The sequence below is a fragment of the Adiantum capillus-veneris genome, chromosome 16 (assembly GCF_014529385.1).
Source record: "Adiantum capillus-veneris isolate H3 chromosome 16, ASM1452938v2, whole genome shotgun sequence".
In the NCBI taxonomy this organism is placed as follows: Eukaryota; Viridiplantae; Streptophyta; class Polypodiopsida; order Polypodiales; family Pteridaceae; genus Adiantum; species Adiantum capillus-veneris.
In genome coordinates, this window is record NC_140946.1 from 41,418,494 (window position 1) to 41,439,137 (window position 20,644).

The 20,644-nt window shown below is 44.4% G+C and overlaps 1 protein-coding gene across 1 annotated transcript in view; it reads left to right on the forward strand.

The window, feature by feature from the left end:
- Positions 1 to 686: 686 nt before the first annotated feature.
- LOC147438900 (uncharacterized) overlaps positions 687 to 20,644 on the forward strand; it is an 86,083-nt gene continuing 66,125 nt past the window's right edge. Inside the window, exon 1 of the mRNA XM_086484859.1 lies at positions 687 to 1,052. The gene's annotated coding sequence lies outside the window, so the exon portion shown is untranslated. The remainder of the gene's footprint in view (positions 1,053 to 20,644) is intronic.

Here is a 20,644-nt window from a genome sequence, read left to right on the forward strand (position 1 = left end):
AAAGTGGGAGTGTTGGGATCTACGATGGCGAATTGGGGTTTGAAACTCAAAATGTAGTAGCACTCTTGGATGGCATCCAAGTTTTTTTTCAGGTTCACGTTTATTTTTCTTTGCGATGTCCGAGTATCTTTATTGGTTCAGATCTAGTTTTCCACGTCGAGTATGCTTTTTTGGTTCAAATTTAGTTTTCCATGTTCGATAATGGTTTTCTAGTTTAGATTTAGGTTTCCCTTTATATATCACTCTCTGTCTTGCCTCATGTGACATCGAAAGCCATGAGTGCACAGGTCAATCGTCTCACAAAGGAGGGGGTCCAATTGAGGATCTGCTCTGATTTTTGGCATTGTCGGAGGCATGTGTTAATGCATTGTTTTGATTTTTTGTGGACAAAGTGTGGTCGGAGATCTCGGGACACTTTTGGGAAAGGAGGGAAAATTTGACGTGTGCTATGCTTCCATGAGTCCAATGTCGAGAGAGCGTGAGGAGATATTCTTCTACACGCCGTCGAGTGCATCTGCAAGCTCTCTCAGTGCACCCGTCCACTGGACATTGTCTTCTTTCCATTCATCCCACCAAGGTGGTGGTGGGATCAATCTTGGCACCACCTTGAGGTCATAAGCATCACTTTGATTTTTTGTGGACAAAGTGTGGTAGGAGATCTCGGGATGCTTTTGGGAAAGGAGGGAAAATTTGACGTGTGCTATGCTTCCATGAGTCCAATGTCAAGAGAGCGCGAGGGAGATATTCTTCTACACACCGTCGAGTGCATCCACAAGCTCTCTCTCCCTCTCTTCGGTAGTGCACCCGTCCACTGGACACTGTGTTGTTTCCATTCATCCCACGAAGGTGGTGGGATCAATCTTAGGTTACAAAGAATAAAGATACCAAAACAGACACAAACGCAAAAAATCAGATGGTCCGGAGTCCAGACAAGGTGCCCACCGCCCCCAATACGAAGCACGTGAGTGGTGGGGCCGTTGATTTAGGATTCATCGACCATCCTCAATGAGCTTGTTCGCATGCAGGTCGATCTTCAACCACGGCTACCTCAGGTGAAGTGCCGTGCTCCCTGTCTCTACTCTACTGCCGTGCTTAAGCTCATGAAGCTTCAAGTAAAGTGATCCACAGCTAGAGGACACACCCGTTGATTTTGCGCACAGTTTCAAGAATACCCTATTGGTTTTCCAGGAATGCTCAGAATGTTCATTTGATGGTTGTGCTGATCTTCAATGCACGTAGAAAAGCCTGAGAGCAATAGAAGAAAACACACGCTCTAAAACGTAAAACTGGAATTGATAAGTTGTCCCCACTGTGTTTGATATTTTTGGCATGCTAAACATGCCTTAGAGAAGAAGATAGAAAGACACAGAAACTTTGGTGTGTGCCTCTTTTTAGTTATTTCATGGGTCCCTATATCCAGGGCCTCATTCTCTGCGCTCCAAACTCCCTTTGGATGATGGCTGTAGGGAACTTTTACTATGAGTCACCTCTCGGGGCTACTTCTGCTGGGTTCTAAATTTGTTTCTAATATGCTAAATTTTACTTCTTCTTGGCGGCTGGAAAGCGCAGATCCTTGGATTGATATGGGTTTGCAACCTCTGACCGGTTAACTTTCCGTCCAATGCTGTCTGGTATTGCAGCTTAGGAAACACAGGAAATTGGCTAATCCAGAAGGGATTTTGACAAGGATCTGTGGCTGAAATGAGACCAATTTGTAATGCCTTCAAAATGCTGCTGCTGGCGGTGTTGCTCCTTCATGCGATAAATCCACCTGCGGTAACTGCACCCAATGTGCCTAACCTCTGGCTGAAAACTGCAAGCAAATTACAAAGTCTGGAGGGAGATTAAGAAGTAGACGAGGCACCACAGAGGCACCCTAGGATAGGCTTAGGAAGGTTGTGGGCTGAGTGTTACACCATCCCAGTACTATTCTTGCCCAAGCGCGCTTAATCACAGTCGTCCTCGATTGCAGATACAAGAAAATGTTTACAGTTTTAACATTAATACAACTTAAACTCTCACAATTGATCATTCAGTCATGCATTCTTCTGTCATGATGATCGTGCACACATAAAAGCTAGCTACAGACATCTCGGATGCGTTTGAAAACCCATCTTGTGGCCAATTTCTTAGCCAATGCCTATTAAAGGTTATTGGTTCTTGCTTGTGGTGTTGATCACACACCCAATATGATAGTCTTAGCCATTGCCTATAAAACGTCATTGGATGTTGCTTGTGGTGTCGTGCACACATCCAAGATCATAATCTCAATATTAGTCATAATCATAATCTTTATCGTCATAAATTCATACAAATGTCATTGGTCTTTTCTTTGATTCTTGATCCCTAGCTTGCCGTTGTTTCTTGAGTAGTTGGAATATTGAAATCTAACAATAACTTTGTTTTTGTGCTTCAATTGGATTATTCGTTCTCTTGCGTTAAATTGGGCATGATACTTGTAGAACCAAGGCATGCCTAATAGAATATCACATCCACCCAAATCCATAATGTAGAAGTTCAGACATTTGGATTTCCAAATGTCTGAACTTTGAGTTGAAGTGATCCAATCAATGGTGTCATGTAAGTCCCATTGGCCATTTGTGCTTCAATTTGCGTTTCCTTGTCATATTTCTCAATACCTAATCGTGCAGCTAATTCTGGGGAGATTGAAGGTGTAACAAACTTGGACACCCCAAGTCAAGATTCTGCTGCAACACAACAGAGATTCACTTCAAGATAACTCACAAAACACAAGAGAGACGACAGGCCCAGTGTAGATCCGTGCCAAGAGGTATTGGCCCCAAAGACTGGCGCCCCTTTCTATATTTATTTTTATATTAATCTTTGAGCAAAAGTACAATGAGTCTGCGGGTGTTGTCACGAGGACGTGGCAAATGCTAACCTTAGTTGTTGGTTTCTTTCCAATGATTTTTGTTTAATTTTTGAGACCCTCTTTTTGAAGTTGCAAATGGTCGGACATTGTATGGCCAATGTGAACGGTAGTTTCACCCGCAGACGGAAAGTTGGTCGGCACTGGAATTCGTATAGTAAGAGGATGTCTAGGCTCAGAGCAAGATCATGTAGGTCCCCCCATCGCACTTAGCAAGTTGGTGGATACTAGGAAGTGAACTCAATAAAGGCATAAAGTCAAGGTGGGATCACCAACAGAAAGTATCTGACAGTTGGGCCACATTGCACTTTTGGATGCGGTCCCAATGAGGATAGATGGTCAGATGACCAGTGGGAGCCCAACGGAAACATCTCCTAAAAATTAGGGAACTGCTATTTTGGGCCGTGAAATGTGTTCGCGTCATTACCTTCGGTATGACCAAAGAACATTTTATTACTCTGCTGCAAAGTCAACTGATGCACCAGCTGAGAGATTTTTAAGCAGGAAGCCCAATGCGGGGAAATTGCATGTTGAGTGCCAAGTGTCACTTTTTTGCCAATTTACCAAGTCTGGGAGAACAGAACCTGTGACTGACTTTTTGGAGTAGTTTTGGAGGCTGATAACTGTGATTTTCAGCCATTTCTCTCCATTTTTGAGCTTCCAATGACTTTACCTAGAACATAGGAGCTCATTTTCAGCATTGGAAGGCATCAGATGCGTGTTTGCAAGGCTGTTTTGTTGCGTTTTCAGCGATACGCAGGTTTTGGCAGCCATGGAAATCTTCCCCTTTTTGCATCTAATTTGTTCACAGATACATTGCAAGTCAAGGGCAGAAGAGGGGGCGCTCGATTCATATTGGGGGATGCTTCATTGAGAACTTGCCACAGGTTAAGAGCTATGGAGTGCTTGCTTTCCTCACTATGTACAGTGTGGTGCTAGGAGTGATGCCCTGCACGCTACACACTGCTCTCTCTCCCCTACGTGCAGTTATGTGATGCCCCACAAGAGGGCTCTTCATTTGACTGATGTACAATTGTGCGGGTTCATGCTTTTGTGCTGAGGCAAGAGCCTCCTTGAGCAGGAACAAGGGTAGCTAGCTGCTACTCCAAAGCAGGCACTGGTGGGTCATAACCTCACCGTACAGGTGCAAATTCAGCGCTGTGTATGCGCTGTAAATTGATTGTTTCTCAGCCATACGGAGGCCAGAACCATTGGGAATAGTGGCCCACTGTGGCAGAGGAGAGTTAGGGTGACTGTTTGGGGTTGAAAACAGGGCAAAAATCAGTAAATACAGCGTGCTGAATTTACTGTTTTTGGGCAGGAATCAGAGGGTTTATGCCAGTGGAAGTGAGTTCCAGCAGGGGAATTGGTTTCACGCAAGTTTTGGGGTTGTTATGTTGCGGAAATTTGGCCAAATCAAGTGGTATCTAATTGGATATAGACAAAGGATTCCCAGGACTCTACTTTGTAAATTTACCCTCTCAAAGTAGAAAGAAATACCGGCCTACAGGTTGTCGGCAACTGCTCGGGGCATTCTAGCTTCCGAGCCGTGTGTGCGCTTAAGTGTTAATTCCCGTCGCAGGTTTCCTTTGCAAAGTGCTCTCTTTGTGTGTCTAAAGTAAAGAATTTCAGGTGAAAGCCAACGCCTACCGCCCCACGGACCGGTTTTAGGTGCTCATTCTCGGACTTTGCGTATGGATGCTCTGAGAGGTGAGCCCCTAAAGGCCACTTATAAACATTACAAGGGATGCTAAAAGTAGAGCCCAGAAGCTGGTAATACAAAAGCAGGAGGCTCCAAAAGCAGCCAATGTGATTTGCGAAAATTTTGTACAATCAACGCGTTTTTTGATCCGCGATTAACTAACCCTTATTGCGATCATGTCTATAGAGATTTATGAGACTGTAATACTGCAGTCATTTCGTTTTTCAGTTCTTGCACTCAAACAAGTCAAGTACAGATCAATCATATTCTTTTTTGGGAATTCTTGTCATAAAGTCATACAACAGAATATTGGTCAGCCTATTGGCATCCCTGAAACCCAAAGGGGACATTAGTGACTCTATTCAAAATCGGGGTAATCAGTTGACAAAGGAGCGGAGTGACTCCCCTCTTGTGCAAACCCGTTGCACCAGATTCACCCTCGCTGAAATTGGGGTTCTATCGGAGTAGACTATCCTAAACCGAATGCTTCAAGGTAAAGTTCCAAAATTTGAGGAGTATCTGCTAGGTTCTCCTCCTCCATCCACTTCGCATCCAATGCAGGATAGTTCTTGAATTTAACCAAGAATTGCCTAATCGCTTTATCTTTTATCTTTCTGTCCTTGTGTGCAAAAATATGTTCTGGAATGAGTATCTCCTCGCTTTCCTCCACTTCGAGTTGCTCATCAGGCTTCCCATCATCGGACACATCTCCTTTAAAAGGCTTCAATAGACTCACATGGAATGCATTGTGAATCTTCCAAGTATCGGGCAGCAAGTGTTGGAAATTGTACTAGGTCGCTGTTGTGGAGTGGAGGATCGTGAACTTGGGTCTCTCTTCTGGGAAGGGGTGGTAATGTCAGTGAATACTAGTTCTTGCTTCATAATGTGATAACCCACTCTTGCATGTGACATTAGTTGACACATATTTGAGACCATCTTTCTTATGCAGTAATCCCACAATGGAAAAGGTAGGTCCACAGTGTACTTTTCAATCTGTTCTGCAGAAGTAATGTTTGGAAAAGTGAAAATTGGTAGATAAGCGTCCCAAAATCTTTGGGTGTAAGTTGGGAAGAGTGTCCGAGGGCTACATTCTGAGGCCAGACCTGGCTGCACTTATGTCTACTCTAAAGGTCTTATCCAGGAAGCTTGGGGTAGAAAGCGAGGTTAAAGTCATGCCAGGTTTTTGGAATGTCAGGTTTCTTGGTTAGGACAGCCCACCATGTTAAGGCACTATCTTTGAGGAAAGAGGTGACTATAGCAACTTAGATTCTTCTGTAAAATTTTTGTTAATAAATAGGACGTCGAACTATGTAGGACCCGAATCTGCTACGGGAGTTGTTGAGTAATAATAGTGTCACAAACAGGAGCACACACGAACAATCAACAAGGTGAAAATAAATAAACTTTCAACTAAAAGAGTCGAGGGAGAAGATTGACAGAATATTTGGGACCAGAAGATTGGCTGGTCCCCCCCTTTAAAGAGAATCTTTATTCGAGAGAATCTTTTTCTTACAAGCACAAGAACCGGAGTGACCCCTCCCGTTCTAGTTCATCTGACTCAATGGTCAACCCCTTCCCGTGCGGGAAATTCTCGAGAGAGAAGCTCTCAATTTTGTTTCTGTCTGATCCTAGAGCGTGAAGCTCTACAGACCGTTCCTGATTCTGTTTTGGGATTCTCTGATTTAGGCCGAGGCCTCTTTGCTCCTTCTCCATTATGGAGTACTTGCAAAAACAGAAACACGACACAACTCGTATCGCGAATTTGCAATCGGTACTTGTTGCTCCGAGTACGGGAAAGCGAATGCTGTGTATTGGCTTCTCTCGTTTACTTGCATATTCTTGGCAAAAGTGCTCCTTGCTGCTAGCTGGTGCTTCTGTGTAGCTGTTTATAGGCTGCTCCACCCGGCACGAATAGGGGGTGGCAGACCGGGCCGGAATAGGGGTGGCAAGTAGCGCTAGAAGGAGGAGAGGAGGGGGCTAGCGATTGAATTTTAGCGCAAGAAAGAGATCGCTGCTGTTTTCTTTTCAGACGTATGAGTGTAGCGTTGGCTTTTTTTTATTGAGGCTTAGTTTATTATTTAAGTGGGCTTTCCACTTATGAAGTGGGCGGCCGGTCATTTAAAAAAAAAAAGTGAACCTGAAAAAAACTCAAAAACAGTGAGTGAGCTGAAAATTGATGCTATATAGTTACATTCCTGGCATCCCCGGATGCAGTTCTCAGGTACAAATGCAATGCAAACACAGATTCCTCGCGGGAGAGCATTCGCTCTTCTCGGAAAACACTGAAAAATATTTCGCTTTTTTTAAAAAGCTTCTTTGAATTCATCTTATTCTTGTGCTTGTGTCTTTATGTGTATTCCTTTTTCCAGTTCGGGTTTCCTGCCAGACCAACAGAATATTCCCTTTTCGATGCTCCTGTCACCCATCACGCGACGCATGAGGAATATTCGTTTCTGAGTCTCTCCTGCCGAACTAACGGTACAACCCCTTCGCGATGGTTAATGTCACCCATTATATGACACATCAGAGTTGTCCGTTCTTGATGGCTTTTATTAATTCCCGTAGATCTATAGTTTCTAACATTACGGTTGAAGTGCACACATTTTCAATATCCTAATTTCAATAAAAAAAATTTACTCAGAAAATAGTCCATTTAGCAACATCATTGTTGCTTCTGAACAATTATCCTCAACTGTAGTGCTTGTACATATCCTTCTAGAATCTCGAGATAAGACGCTAATTCCTGCTCGGTCATCCACTACTGAGCGCCCAGAGTAGAATAATTCTTGAACTTTACCAAATACTTCCGCGTAATCTCCCTTATTTGAGTGGCCGTTCCTCATGATGAATGATCTGCTCCGGTTGGAGTATTTTTCTGTTTCCTCAACTTTAGGAGGTTCCTCAACAATAGGTTGACTTGGAGGCGGTCCCACATATAGCCGGAGTTAACTAACATGGAAAGTATTGTGGATTTTCCAATTAGACGGTAAATGTAATCGGAACGTCACATCGTTCACTTGGTCAATTATCTTAAACGGCCCATAATAACGATTGGAAAGTTTTACCACTTTTTTCTTATGAGTCGCTTGTTTCTTTAGTCTTGCCTTCTCAAACTTGAGTAAGACTAATTGATTGACTAGTAAGTCCAAGTTCCTTCTACGCTTGTCTGTAGCTTTCTTATGTTTTTCCTGACAGCGCAAAATTGCTCTTTTAACTTGCCCGTAGGCCGTGTCCAAATCTCGAACAAACTCATATGTTGCTAAAATATTATCCTTAGTGACAAGGATCGGTGGAAGCAAAGGCTTACCATAAAGAATCTCAAAAGGTGCTTTCCCCGTAGACGAATGTACGGTATTGTTATATGCGTACTCGACAAGGGACAAATCCTTCTCCCAGTCGTACTGTCTTTTTGACACATAAGATTTCAGCATATCCAATATTGTGGAATTAGCAATCTCACTCTACCCATTTGTTTGAGAATGATATGCAGAAGAAAAATTCAACTTTGTGCCAAGGTTATCAAGGCACGCCAAAAGTTCACTGTCATGCGAGGAGCTCGATCACTCACAATAGACTTGGGCATCCCATGATACTTAAAGATATGTGCTAGAAAAATCCTAGCCATACGATCCGCTTTGATCGTTTTCTTGACTGGAATAAAGTGACCTTGTTTGCTAAATCTGTCCACAATGGTCCAGATCACATCATTTCGAGTCTTTGGGAGGTCCATAATAAAATCCATGGCAATACTCTCCCAGGGTTGATCAGGCACAGGCAAAGGTTGAAGTAACCCAAGCGTCTTATGCCAATCGTACTTCACCTTTTGGCGAACCAAACACTCCTTGACATATCGATCAATGTCTTCTCTAAGGCTTGGCCAAAAGAAATACTTTTCCAATGCTTAAGTCGTAAGGAGAATTCCCCGATGACCCACAATGATTTTCTTCCTCAATGGTTCTGCCACACAAACTGCTTGGTGGTGATAGAGATAACCATCCCGAATCAAATAGGGATATTCATTCTCTCCATTTTGCAACTTACTCCAAATAGAGGAGAAGTCTGAGTCATTCGGATACAGATCGGAAAGAGTTTCCAATTCTTGGTGATATACAAAAAAGATAACTTCCGTTGTGTAAGAAAATGCCGCAAACTCTAGTGATTGGTTTTGATCACAAAATCCACTCCTAGAAGATAATGCTTCTAGGTAGACAAGGCGTGAATCACAGCCATAAGTTCCTTCTCGTGGATCGAGGCATGCAATCATCCTTAAGCCATCTACTTTCATAAGCAACTGCGCGGGCTTCTTGGTTAAGCACTGCACCAATGCAATCGCCTGAAGCATCGCACTGAATTTCGAATGGTTTCCGTAAGTCTAGCACTATCAAATTAGGTCCATGGCTTAATAGATACTTTAGCCTGTCAAAGGCACCTTGTTGTCTCGATCCCCATTTGCAAGGGATCCTCTTCCTTGTTAGGTCATGGAGTGGTCCTGCTACTTGAGCAAAGCCTCGGATAAACCTCCGATAATAGGAAGACAATCCCAGATTGCTACGTACAACATGTATCGTAGCAGGAGTTGGCCAATCTTGTACGGCCTGGATCTTTGTGGAATCCATACTCACTTGGCTGTGTGAGACTATATGGCCGAGAGTGTATCTCAGTGAGAAAGAACTTACTCTTCTTTGCATTCACATGCAACTCATGCTTGCGCAATCCTTGAAACACTATGTCCAAGTGCTTCTGTAACAAACTGTTGACGTATCAAAGCCTAAAGAATGGAGCCAACTTACAGATGTGGCCGAGGGGTCTAAACCCTAAGAAGAACAAGTAACAGAAGAAGTCCTACCAACTTATGGGGACCCCACCCCCCGTCCGATGGGCCCCAGTGACAAAAATAAAGCAGGACCTTCACACACACAAAAACTGATGACATGGCAGATTTTCGAAATTTGCGCTGACATGATGACATGGCAGGCTGTATGGATTTCCACGTTTTGCGTTGGTTGATGACGTGGCACGTTGTACGAATTTTCGTAAATTGCACTGACAGCTTTTTGGCTTTGCTTTTGGCCAGAAGCTTTTGAGTTTTAAAGGCTTTTTACTGTAACTGCTTTTCAAGCCAAGGGCCTTTAAATATGAGGCTAGGGCTCATTCTCTGGCATGCTTCCTGGTGAAGGTGCAGAGTTTGGAGTACCGGCTTGTACTGTGTTGATGCAATATAAAGAAATACCGAAAGGGGCGCCAAGGTTTGGGGCCAATACTCTCTGGGGTAGAATTCCGCCACTCCGTGTCGCGTGTCGTCTCTCTCTCTCTCTCTCTCTCTCTCTCTCTCTTTCAGTTTAGTTGTTATTGAAGTGCTAAAAGTCTGTTCAGTTTGTTCTTTTCTATTGGCACATGGTACCCACCTTGTGACAGTGGTATCAGAGCATCAGGCGTGTGCTTTTTTGAAAGCATACCGGTCCTACAAAAGAGCAGACAGAGCTATTGGAATTTTAATTGAGGTATGTTTGCCCTCCAACCCGGTGGAATTTTATTTGAGGTATGTTCACCCTCCAACCCGGACTTATTAGCCACTCCACCCTTACTTCATCGCGCATTGGGCGCGCTCCCGTCTTCACCGCTCATGTCTTACAGGGCATAAGCCATTAAGATCACTTGCAAAGAAGAATCAGATGTTTCTTTCGAGTCACTGGTTTTCTGAAAAGCAGTGCCGTGCAAATGTTGATGTCTATAGCTACCAAGCCGTACACTCCAAGTACTTGGCAAGCTTTCAAGAAAAAATTTGTCCGAAGTTATATGGTTTTAGACATCTTCCTTCAGAGTGCAACTTCTGGTAGAGTGGGGTATCTTGAAATGCTTGCCATGGAAACCCTAGCAGATTATAAGTTGAAATTTCTCGACATCTCTCAGTAGATGTCTCTTCACGAGCAGATGACCTTGGAGGTTCGATGTGATTGCTATCTCTTGGGACTACCATCGCCGCCAAAGAAACACTGTCTGTCGAAGAGGTGATGGACCATGCTATGCTCGGCTACGACCTCATAGAAGGAACCTAACCCTAATTTTTGGTGTAGGTTTCAAGATGGAAAGTCAGTCAACTTTTCGAGCTTGATTGATGTCGAGATTGCTTTTTAAGTTTGAGTTCTGTTTGATCTTGTTTGGTGATCCTGTTTGGAATTTGTTTGAAATGGATGGTATCTGTTTTGAACCTGTTTTGGTGCTTTTACTCCCGGGTGATTTTACTCCCGGGTGGAGAAGTGAGAAATGATGTTTGAGAATGCTTGTTCATACTCATGGCCCGGACCCTTGTGGTTATTTACGGAGGGAGTATTGTTGTTGTTACTCATGGCCCGGACTTGGATGGTTATGCGGGAGGAGTATTAAGAAGTCTGAGCTGTGGTTAGTCTCAGCAACTCCAAACGACGCAGGCTGCGGTCTGGAAGGCGTTTGGTTGTAAAAGGGCTCTATATCTCATGGCCCGAACCTTTTTAGGTTATTTGCGGGAGGAGTGATGAGGGAGTCGTTGAACAGCTCATGGCCCGGATCTGGATGGTTATTTGCGGGGGGAGTGTTCATCGGCGACTTTATGTTTTTATGTCTTGTAAAATGCATATGTGAGCATTTGTGTTGCATCGTGATGTGCCAATCACTGAATATTCCTAATTGGATGAGATTGCCTGGGTATGTAATTTTTTAGTGCATCAAGACACCCGTGGAAGATCAATACGGTGTGGGTGTGATGGCTAATTTTACTACGCCGGAATATCAAGAGTTCCGATCTGGACGAAAGGAGAAGCTAACTCCTTGATCAAGAGAGCAGAAAGGAGAAGCTAACTCCTTGATCAAAACAGTCGAAAGGACAAGCTAACTCCTTGATTAAAAGTGCAGAAAGGTGAAGCTAACTCCTTAATAAAAAGAGCAAATTGATTGTCCCTCCGAATGACCCTCGAAAATTTTTGAGCCAACTGGAGTTGTTTTGCAGATATACTGTAATCGCGGACGATTACTCTCTTTCAAGAAGGGGAGATGTAACAAACTGCTGACGAGTCAAAGCCTAAAGAATGGAGCCAACTTATAGATGTGGCCGAGCGGCCTAAACCCTAAGAAGAACAAGTAACAGAAGAAGTCCTACCAACGTATGGGGACCCCGTCCGATGGGGCCCCAGTGACATAAAGAAATTAAAATAAAGCAAGTCCTGTACACACACAAAAACTGATGACGTCACGGATTTCTACGTTTTGCACTGACATGATGACGTGGCAAGATGTACGGATTTTCGTAAATTGCGTTGGTAGCTTTTTGGCTTTGCTGTTGCACCAGAAGCTTTTGAGTTTTAAAGGCTTTTTACTGTAACTGCTTTTCAGGCCAAGGACCTTTAAATATGAGGCTAGGGCTCATTCTCGAGCATGCTTCTTGGCGAAGGTGCAAAGTCTGGAGTACCGGCTTGTACTGTGTTGATGCAATATAATGAAATACCGAAAGGGGCGCCAAGGTTTGGGGCCAATACTCTCTGGGGTGGAGTTCCGCCACTTCGTGTTTTGTGTCGTCTCTCTCTCTCTCTCTTTCTCTCTCTCTCTCTCTCTCTTTCAGTTCAATTGTTATTGAAGTGCGAAAAGTCTGTTCAGTCTGTTCTTTTCTATTGGCACATGGTGCTCGCCTTGTGACAGTGGTATCAGAGCATCAGGCGTGTGCTTTTCTGAAAGCATACCGGTCCTACAAAAGAGCAGACAGTGCTACTGGAATTTTATTTGAGGTATGTTTGCTCTCCAACCCGGTGGAATTTTATTTGAGGTATGTTCGCCCTCCAACGAGGACTTATTAGCCACTCCCACCCTTCATCGCGCATCGGGCGCGCTCCCGTCTTCACCGCTCATGTCTTACAGGGCATAAGCCATTAAGATCACTTGCAAAGAAGGATCCGATATTTCTTTCGAGTCACTGTTTTTCTCAAAAGCAGTGCCATGCAGATGTTGATGTCTATAGCTACCAAGCCGCACACTCCAAGTACTTGGCAAGCTTTCAAGAAAAAATTTGTCCGATGATATATGGTTGCTGACATCTTCCTTTGGAGTGCAACTTCTGGCAGAGTGGGGTATCCTGAAATGCTTGCCGTGGAAACCCTAGCAGATTATAACTTGAAATTTCTCGACATCTCTCAGTAGATGTCTCTTCACGAGAAGATGACCTTGGAGGTTCGGTGTGATTGCTATCTCTTGGGACTACCATCGCCTCCAAAGAAACAATGTTTGTCCAAGAGCTGATGGACCATGCTGTGCTCGGCTACGACCTCATGGAAGGAATCTAACCCTAATTTTTGGTGTAGGTTTCAAGATGGAAAGTCAGTCGACTTTTCGAGCTCGACTGATGTCAAGATTGCTTTTTAAGTTTGAGTTCTGTTTGATCTTGTTTGGTGATCCTGTTTGGAATTTGTTTGAAATGGATGGTATCTGTTTTGAACTTGTTTTGTGCCGATTTGAATTGTTTGACTCTGGTTTGATACTGGTTTCAACGATTGGTGATTTTACTCTCGGGTGGAGAAGTGAGAAATGATGTTTGAGAATGCTTGTTCATGCTCATGGCTCGGACCCTTGTGGTTATTTGCGGGGGGAGTATTGAATGATTGAAAAGTGCTGTTTTTACTCATGGCCTGGACCCTTGTGGTTATTTGCGTGGGGAGTATTGAATTGAAAAGTGCTGTTTTTACTCATGGCCCGGACCCTTGTGGTTATTTGTGGGGGGAGTATTGAATGATTGAAAAGTGCTGTTTTTTTACTCATGGCCCGGACCCTTGTGGTTATTTACGGGGGGAGTATTGTTGTTGTTACTCATGGCCCGGACTTGGATGGTTATGCGGGAGGAGTATTAAGAGGTCTGAGCAGTGGTTACTCTCAGCACCTCCAAACGACGTAGGCTACTGTTTGGGGGGCGTTTGGTTGTAAAAGGCCTCTATATCTCATGGCCTGGACCTTTTTAGGTTATTTGCGGGAGGAGTGATGAGGGAGTCGTTGTACAGCTCATGGCCCGGACCTGGATGGTTATTTGCAGGGGGAGTGTTCATCGGCGACTTTATGTTTCTCTGTCTTGTAAAATGCATATGTGAGCATTTGTGTTGCATCATGATGTGCCAACCATTGAATATTCCTAATTGGATGAGATTGCCTGGGTATGTAATTTCTTAGTGCATCAAGACACCCGTGGAAGATCAGTACGGTCTGGGTGTGATGGTTAATTTTACTACGCCGGAATATCAAGAGTTCCGATTTGGACGAAAGGAGAAACTAACTCCTTGATGAAAAGAGCAGAAAGGAGAAGCTAACTCCTTGATCAAAACAGCGAAAGAAAGCTAACTCCTTGATTAAAAGAGCAGCAAGGAGAAGCTAACTCCTTAATAAAAAGAGCAAACTGATTGTCCCTTGAAATGTCCGTCGGAATGACTGAAACCGGCCCGTGGGGCGGTAGGCGTTGGCTTTCACCCGAAATTCTTTACTCTAGACACACACACAGCACTTTGCAAAGAGAACCTGCGACGGGAATTAACACTTGAACACACATACGGCTTGGAAGCTAGAATGCCCGGAGCAGACGTCGACAACCTGTAGGCCCCAAAATTGGCGCCCCTTTCTTTATTCTTTGAGAGGGTAAATTACAAAGTAAGGTCTTGGAAATCCTTTACCTGTATCACACTAGTTACCACTTGATTTGGCCAAATTTCCGCAGCATAACAGCCCCAAAACTTGCACGAAATCAATTCCCCTGCTGGATCTCACTTGCACTGGCGTAAACCCTTTGATTCCTGCCCAAAAACAGTAAATTCAGCTCGCTGTATTTATTGGTTTTTGCCTGTTTTCAGCCCCAAACAGTTCCCTAGCTGTCCTCTGCCAACGGGGCACAATTCCCAAGGGTCTTGGCGTCTGTATGGCTGAAAAACAATCAATTTTCTGCGCATATGCAGCGCTGAATTTGCACCTGTACGGTGAGGTTATGACCCTCACCGGTGCCTGCTTTGGAGTAGCAGCTAGCTACCCCTGTTCCTGCTCAAGGAGGCTCTTGCCTCAGCACAAAAGCATGAACCCACACAGCTGTACATCAGTCAAATGAAGAGCCCTCTTGTGGGGCATCACATAACTGCATGTAGGGGGGAGAGAGAGCAGTGTGTAGCGTGCAGGGCATCACTCCTAGCACCACACTTTACATAAGAGGGAAAAAAAGCACTCCATAGCTTTTAACCTGTGACAAAATGCAAAAGGAGGCCTCTCCTAGCATAAAATTCAGCACCCATTTTTCTGTACGAGGCAAGTTCATGAAAAACTGCCACTTGGCGCATTTACAAGCATTTGCCCGTTTCACGGTTGTCGCCTAAAAATCTCCCGACTGGTCGCCCAGTTGACTTCGCGGCAGAGTTGTAAAGTGTTCCCCTAGTCATACTGGAGGTAATGACGCGAACACATTTCGTGGCCCAAAATAGCAGTTCCCTAAATTTTAGGAAATGATTCCGTTGGGCTCCCTTTGGTCATCTGACCATCTATCCCCATTGGGACCGCATCCAAAAATGCAATGTGGCCAAACTGTCGGATATTTTTTGCTACTTCCTAGTATCCACCAACTTGCTAAGTGCGACGGGGGGACCTATATGATCTTGCTCTGAGCCTAGACATCCTCTTACCATACGAATTCCAGTGCCGACCACTACCCATCTGCGGGTGAAACTACCGTTCACATTGGCCATACAATGTTCGACTGTTTGCTACTTGAAAAAGAGGGTCTCAAAAATAAAACAAAACCCATTGGAAAGAAACCAACAACTAAAGTTTGCTAGCAGTTGCCACGTCCTCGTGGCATAGTTAACAGCTGCCATGTCCCGTGACATACCCCCCTCTTGAAATCGCAAACGTCCTCGATTGCATACCATAAATACACGCCACTGATGATCTTGTGCTATTAACACTCTTTTATCATCGCATGTATCTGCAAGAAAGGTCGTAACACATAGATGCAAATGACTTAATGAGACCTTCATACTTTTGTCATTTCCATCTATTACACTGAATTCATATGTACATTTGATGTACTAGCTCTATCATTACCCCTCCTTTGCACACGTTGGGTTGGGGCATAAGTAGGCTGTAACCCAAAGGCTTCAAGGTAAAGCTGCAATACATTGGGTGACTCTGACAGTTCATGCTCTTCCATCCACTTTGCATCCATAGGCGGATAGCTCTTGAACTTCACCAAATAGCGTCTTGCAACCTGTCCTTTAACTTTTCTGTCCTTATGTGCCAAAACTTGCTCAGGTAACAGGATCTCATCAAGTTCCTCAACTTCTGACTGATCCTCATCTGGCATATCTTCTGGCACATCACCCACGAAGGGTCTTAGAAGACTTACATGAAACGCATTATGAATCTTCCACGCATCAGGCAACTTGAGCCTGTAAGCCACATCACTGATCTTGTCAAGCACTTGAAAAGGCCCATAGTAACGCATGTTGAGCTTAGGAAACAACCGTTCCTTGCCCTTCATCTTCTTTAACGTTGCCTTTTCGAACCTTAACAGAACCCAATCACCAGGTAATAACAACAATTCACGACGGTGACGATCAACAGCCTTTTTCTGCTTTGCCTGAGTCTTCTCCAAGGCAACTCTAGTTTTCTTTTACATCTCATCCATGTTCTCAACATATCGATCTGCCTCAAAGATTTGTCCTTTGTATGCAAAATGGAAGGAACCTTTTTGCCGCCTTCAACAATCTCAAAAGGTGCTTTGCCAGTAGACGAATGTACCGTATTATTGTACGCATACTCAAGCATAGGCAAATATTGTTCCCACTTGCCCTTATTATCTGACACATAGCATTTCAGCAGATTTAAGACAATAGAATTAGCCTCTTCTGACTGTCCATCAGTTTGTGGATGAAACGAAGACGAGAACTTGAGCGTAGTGCCCATGTTCTCAAACAATCCTCTCCAGAACAAACTGGTCATGCGAGGATCACGGTCATTGATAATCGATTGTGGCATACCATGGTACTTAAACACATTGTACATGAACAAGCGTGCCATCTGATCTGATTTTATCTTCTTCCTGACAGGGATAAAATGGGCCTGCTTGCTGAACCTGTAGATAATGGTCCATATACCATCATTCCCTGTTGGCGTTCTTGGAAGATCAAAGATAAAGTCCATAGCAATGCTTTCCCATGGCTTATCCGAAATCGGCAGTGGTTGTAACAACCCTGGTGCCTTTTGCCTGTCAAACTTGACCTTTTGGAAAACAATGCATGCTCGCACAAAGGCATCCACATCTCTCCTCAAGGTAGGCCAATAGAAGAATGTCTCTACCGCTTTAACTGTCACATCAATGCCACGATGCCCTGCATACGGTGGGACATGACTCTCTTCCATAACCTTATGTCACAATGGCCCAATGACACAAAGTCTACCATGCATCATCATAAAACCATCTCTGAGAAGGTAGTGCTCGTGATGTTGCCCCTCTTGTAATTGTTCAAAGATCCTTGCAAAATCTTCATCAGCAGTATACTGTTCCTTCATGTCATCTAGCTCATGATGATAAGGAATTGACAGCTGAAATTTGTGGCTTTCTTGATAACGCATCAGCCACAACATTCTTCTTACCTTCCACATGCATAATCTGGAAGTGGAACATGGAAAGAATGTTTGCCCATCGCATATGCTTTTTAGATAACTTTGACTGTGTCAAGAAGTATCGCAAGGTCTGATGATCTGTTTGGACAACAAAATCAGCACCTAAAAGGTAGTGCTTTCAGCTAGAAAGCGCATGAATCACGCCCAAGAGCTCTTTCTCATAGACTTGCATAGTCCTCCCTTGCCCTTACAAAATTCGGCTTTCATAAGCTACTACCCGTCCGTCTTGCATTAGCACTGCTCCGATGCTACTGCCACACGCGTCACACTGGACCACAAATGACTTCTTGAGATCTGGCAAAACAATTATTGGATCTGAAGTCAACTTTTTCTTTAAGAGACTAAAAGCTGAAATCTCTTTTTGGGTCCATCTGAAAGTGACCTCTTTCTTTTGCAATGCGTGAAGAGGCGATGCTATCTCTGCAAAATTTCTGATAAACCTTCTATAGTAGGAACACAATCCCAAGAAGCTTCTGACATCGTGCACAGTCTTCAAGTCTGGCCATGTCTTGATAGCTTCGACCTTTGCGGGATCCATTCTGACACCATCCTTTGAGACTATGTGGCCAAGAAAGTGGATCTCTTCCAGGAAGAATTCACTTTTCTTAGGATTGACAAGTAGCCTGTGACTGCGCAGCTCTTCGAACACAATGGTCAAGTGACGCCTATGCTCCTCTTCATTCTTCGAATACACTATCATGTCATCGAAGAACGTCCCAACAAACTGTTGATTCGAGTGGAAAATCCGGTCCATCATTCTGTTGAACGTGGCAGGAGCATTTGTTAGCCCAAACGGCATCACTAGAAACTCATAAAGACCAAATGTCGTTCTAAACGCAGTCTTGTGCACATCCTCTGGCCTTATATGAATCTGATGGTACCCACTCTTAAGGTCTTTCCTACTGAAAATTGCAGCACCCTCTAAACGATCGAGAATATCATCAACTCGAGGAATAGGAAACGTATTCTTGATGGTATTCTTATTCAATGCACGGTAATCAATACACATGCGCCATGAGCCATCCTTCTTCTGCACTAGGAGCACTTGGGAGCAAAGGGTGAAGAACTAGGCTGAATCAGCCCCTTCTCTAAGAACTCCTCAACCTGGCCCATAATCTCTTTCTGCTACGCCGCGCTAACAGGTTTATTTGGTGGGCTACACCCTAGCACCAAATCTATCCGATGGTCCTCAGGTCTCTCAAGCGGCAATTGCGACGGTAATGAATAAAAAAAACAGTCACTAAACTTTTGCAAAAATGCTGACCTTTCTTTATCTAAAACAGATAAATTTGACTGATCACTATCTGAGACATCACGTGCAAAAATCAAGTACACAGAAAGATGATTCTTTATTACAGAAGTGATAGCAGAAGCATATACAATAGGGACTGACTCTCCTTTAAGCTTTACATCCAAGATATGAGTTTTGCCCCTATGCTGTACAATGATCTTTTTGTTGTAGGCATCAGAGACTCCATGCACTCGGAACATCCACGGGATCCCCAACAAGGCGTCACATCCTTCCAGCGGCATGATGTAGAACTCTTCTGTGTCCGCATACGACTGATTATGCAGACGCAGCTTTCCAATGATGGGAGTAACACACTCTGAGTGGCCAGGACATGCCAACCCTGCCTCTGCTGTGTACCCCATCTCTTCAGCTCTGATGCCCAGCTTCATAGCTAACTCTGGTGAGATAAAGTTGGCTTTGGCACTTGGATCAAAGAAGATGAGTGCCGTCTGATCCCTAACTTTACCCCATGCCCTGCATAACTCACTGGCATCTGTATTGGGCCTGTCACCCATCATGTCTGGCACTAAACCTGCTGCCGTGGGTTTAGGCTTCTTGCCTTTCTGGTCTTCTTTATCATCAGAGTCAGCTGGTCTTTTCCTTTGTGGACAATTGGTAGCAAAGTGACTAGGCTGCTCGCATATAAAGCATTTGTTTTCAACCATTAGGACCTTCTTTTCCTTGAGCGACTTGCGCACAAAAGGCTTCCTTTTCTGTTTCTTTGTCTGCGCTCCAGAAGTCGCGGCTGAATCCTTGTCTTTGGTGGCCTTTTCTGACCCCTGTGACGTATGAGGAGCCGTTTTCACAAAGGGCTTCTTTGTTGAATTTCTCTTTTGTTGCCCTCCTTTGTCGTTGCTTGGAAACCCACTGTCCTCTCCTTTCAACAAGGCAAGACGAGTGTTCGCAACTTCCATAAGCTGAGTGAGGGTAGCCACTCTGTTCTTGGTGCAGTAATCACGAAGCCCTTTAGGCAGCCCACAACAATACTTCTCTTTATGCTCTGTCAATGGCACAAATCTATAGGAGGTCACTGAGAGTAACGCTTTACAAAACCTCCTATTGTACTCCAGCAAGCTCTTGCATGAAGTTGAAGTAAGCTGGTGCCAATCTGTCATGACGTCGGCTTCAAATTCATTTGACAGCCAAGCAGATGCAAACATTTGCTTGAAGTAAACCCAAGTGGCTGGTGCCTGTCCTTGAATTAACAATGTCGTCCACCATGTAAGCGCATTGTCCTTTAAGAAAGTGGCAGCTTTCCTGACTTTCGAGGCCTCTGTGAAATTCCCTCTTGCATAAGCTGTATCAAACTGTTGGAGGAAAGTGAGAGCCTTTGTCTTATCCTCGAAACCACTGAAGGTACTGAACTTCACAGCTGCACCACCTTCTTTGTAAGCTTTTGGCTTCTCCAGTGCCCCCAAATTATCATAAGGAATGGTCTGCAACGTGGGCACTGTAGTAGGCATGATCGGCACATCTTGGCCATTCACATTTTGCGTCAGAGATGCGATATCTGGCTGTTGTCCAGAAAAACTAGCCATGCCAAAATGACCCTGTGGCACCCCAAACTGGCCCTGGTTGCAGTGAAAACCTTGCTGCATGCCGTTACTTCCATACATGGGGTTTGGCATGATGCCTTGCATACCTCCAAACACTGTTCTTGGCATGTACGGCTGACTTCCAGGTGCATAACCAGCCATACTTTGGAACATTGATCCACCCCCGAAATACCCAGGATGTACCGTGGGTGGTGGAAAAACTGGGTGCATAATCTGGTATCCAGTTCCTTGTCCATTCAAGACAGCATGCTGGCTCTGAAAGGTGGCGGGCTGAAATGGCATAACCTGTGGAATAGGCGCTCTAGCCACCTCTTCAAGCACAGGAGGAACCTGTTTTGGAGCCCCTGACTCCGCAACATGCGAGTGTTCCCTATCCTCCTGAGTCGCATTAAGTACTTGGGCTTGAGCCTCTACAAGCTCCGTACGCGGCGTAGGTTGCCTATTTTGCTGTTGCACTGGTGGCGCTTGCAAGAACTCCATAAACCTTGGATTCTGCACCAGTTGCGAAAAGACATTCACGGCGGCAACTAGTTGAGTCC